Genomic DNA, 3629 nt, shown 5'->3' on the forward strand with positions numbered 1-3629 from the left:
TGAGGAGAGGGGAACCCTCTTACACTGTTGGTGGGAATGCAAGTTGGTGCAGCCTCTTTGGAGAACAGTGTGGAGATTCCTTAAGAAATTAAAAATAGAGCTTCCCTATGACCCTGCCATTGCACTCCTGGGTATTTACCCCAAAGATACAGATGTCGTGAAAAGAAGGGCCATCTGTACCCCAATGTTTATAGCAGCAATGGCCACAGCTGCCAAACTGTGGAAAGAACCAAGATGCCCTTCAACGGACGAATGGATAAGGAAGATGTGGTCCATATACACTATGGAGTATGATGCCTCCATCAGAAAGGATGAATAACCCAACTTTTGTAGCAACATGGACGGGACTGGAAGAGATTATGCTGAGTGAAATAAGTCAAGCAGAGAGAGTCAATTATCATATGGTTTCACTTATTTGTGGAGCATAACAAATAGCATGGAGGACAAGGTGAGTTAGAGAGGAGAAGGGAGTTGATGGAAATTGGAAGGGGAGATGAACCATGAGAGACTATGGACTCTGAAAAACAATCTGAGGGTTTTGAAGGGGCGGAGGGGGGGGAGGTTGGGGGAACCAGGTGGTGGGTATTGGAGAGGGCATGGATTTCATGAGCACTGGGTATGATGCAAAAACAATGAATACTGTTACGCTGAAAATAAATTTAAAAAATAAAAAATAAAATAAACCCACTTTATAAGCATGGGTGGGGGCCGACAAAAACAAGGTGTGAGCGCCACCAAAATAACCAATCATCTCTCCCTCTTAGCTAGTAGGGGGACTGGCTCTTCTTACCAATCCCGACTTCAGCTTGCTTCATTCCCCTACGTTGCAGATAAAAATTAAGACACCGGATCACATAATTGCCCCAAACTCCCAACAGCACCCAATACAGAGCAAACTCCTGCTTCCTTCAACTCCCCTGAAATCACCTCACATAAGCTCAGATCCTATAATGTAAACCTTCTAGCATCTTCTGAACAAGACTCTGCACAGTCTCCCTGGTGTGTGGTCTCCCTCAAGGAAACAAGCCAAAAACCCACCCCAGTTCAACTCTAGGCATGTTCCTGGTGGGGTTTGCCTCAAGGGCATGGACAAATGCAATAGCATTTTCTTTTCTTCTTTTTGGCAGGTTTTGTTCAGCCTTAGGGCAACCCAGAATAGGTTCTGACATGGCCCCCAAAGTGAATTCATGGCTCATTGTTACCCGGTGTTTGGCAAAGCTCCGTAGAAAGAAATGACACAAAAGACTGCCCCCAGCACAAAGAACCCCTCTCTTTCTGGAAGGCCTCTGCCGCCTCTCCCTGAATTCCAGGAATCTGGCCAAGAGTTCTGCACCTGGTCCCATTGCGGGGCATCCACAGAGCCGCCTCTGCCCCCTGAGCTCTGGGGCAATGCTGGCCGTCAGGGGCGCCCAGGAGGCCTCCCCTCCGGCTGCTGTGCGGATGGGAAGGTGCCCTGGGCGCCGAGCAAGCAGCTCAGCAACGCACAGGAGGAAAGTGCTGCTGTGGGTAAGAGCAGGGACAGGAACAGGGGCCCGACCATCCACTTGCTCCCACTCCACGCACAGTGCGAAAGGCAGAACTGGACAGTTTCTATTTGCTCCTCGAGTTCTTGAGAAGGGAGCCAAGTCTGCGGCCAAACGCGTCTGCCTTCTGATGGGGTGATTAAAAAAAGACAGGCAGTGGCTCAGGATAGCCATGCTGGGTCTGTCAGCCCTTGGGGGGTGGCGGGGGATGCAACAGTGTGACTTAGCCTGGCCATTTTCTGGTCCTGCTCACACTGCCTCCCACAGACACTACGCTGTATGGCAGAGAGGGCCCATTCTCTCTTCTCATCCCTGAGCGGGTGAAGTTCACAGGTCCTTGTGTGCAATGGAGAAGGCATTGACTGAGCTCTGGGAGAGTGAGGCTTTGGTTATTCTCAACATTCCCTGCAGAAAAAAACAACATGCGCTGCTTCCTGCTTGATCCCAAGAACCCAGGGCCTGCCTGTGTGATGCGGGGCCCTCTCTGCCTCACTGATCTGAGCTCGAGGCTGTGTCTCACCTCTGTGGGCCCTTCGTAGAAACAGCGTTCTCGCTGTGGAGACAACATTTCTGGCAAAATCACCAAACCCCTGCCTACTAATGTGAATGAGAAGGAAATCTCACTCCCTTTTAGAAATTACTTCCAGTTGTGGTCCCCTTGAAAAACAGAATCCTTCATTAGGATAACTCCTGACAGGCAAGAATAACTCCTGACATTATAATCTAATGGGTTTGTTTGATGAGCAAGGAAATTGGGTTTGTTTGATGAACAAGGAAATCCTCTTCCTGCCTCTACTGGAATCTCTTCGGGGTGTCGTTTTACCTCTCCCATCCACACAGCACTGCACGCATGCGCCACCATCCCTGAAGGCTAGACCCATTGGCCTCTCAGTTCATTAAGGTTGCCCTCAATTTTTGTTCTAAATAGAATTTTTTTTTCTTGAGATAAAGACACTAAATGGATAAAGATGGGCTTCAGATCCAACTTGGAAGGGGCTTAAGCTTGAAAAATAGAGAATTTGAAGATCCTGATTAAAAGGTAGAGAGTCAGAACATTCCGGTTGTAGCATTCAAGGCAGATAAGACTCAGGAAGAGCCTCCTTTGTTATGAGTTATGTTATACTGTTGCACTGTTACATGTTACACTGTTATGAGTTACAGGACCCCAAACTTGAGGTAACAGCTGAAGTTGGTGAATTCCCCCAAAGCTGTGTGAAAATGAAGGACCATGGGAACAAGGGAGGAATCTTCAGACATAGTCAGAGTTGAGGGAGAATAAAAAAAAAAAAAAAATGCCAGCTAAGAAGGGTATGACAGGGATGTTGGCACAAGATAGTAGAAGAGGACCAGAGCTTTGAAGGCAGACTCAGTGTCAGAAAATCAAGCCAGACCCTCTCCACACCTCCTGTGAGGAGGAACACCAGGACACGCAACAGAAAAGCACACTGAACAAGCTCCTGGAGGAGAAGATGCTCCAAGGGCAGCTGTTTGCCTCCCAGCCCCTCTGTGATCTACTCTCTGCCCCAACTAGCTTCCTAGCCTGTCCTCACGTTGATGCGATGGGGTGAGCCGCCGTGATTTATGCCGTCATTGCAAATGCTCAGCTCCACCACCGGGCTCCCTGCCCTGCTGGGGTAGCACTGATTTAGTCGATACTGTCCTTGTTGGTGGGAACAAATGTATGTGTGTCTGAAGACATAAAAGTCAATAACCTTGCCTGTCCGGAGAAGAACAGAAGTCAGGACCTACGTTTTCCCTCCGCCCCTTAAGAGATCAGTATCCTGCCGGTGGGAAGACTGTGGTTTTTAGGGCCCACAGCTTGAGGCCAGGGTTGGCATCGGGAGGGAGGGAGGAAAGATGAAGGGGGGTGGGCGGAGGAAGGGTGTGCTTCTAGGCTGCACGTACCCACCGTGACTGTGACCGCCACACCACTCCCGAGATCGTCTCCTCATCTGTAATTAACCAGGGTAATAATGCTTCCTCTGCAGACTGTAGACAAGATAATCTATGAAAATTCTCACAACACAGGGAACGCTTTAAAAAGGAAAAGGGCAGCTATGCTCTTCTAAATAGGGAAGAAAGTGATATTTCCTGACCATATTCTTT

Source organism: Mustela nigripes, chromosome 9, assembly GCF_022355385.1.
Source record: "Mustela nigripes isolate SB6536 chromosome 9, MUSNIG.SB6536, whole genome shotgun sequence".
Taxonomy (NCBI): domain Eukaryota; kingdom Metazoa; phylum Chordata; class Mammalia; order Carnivora; family Mustelidae; genus Mustela; species Mustela nigripes.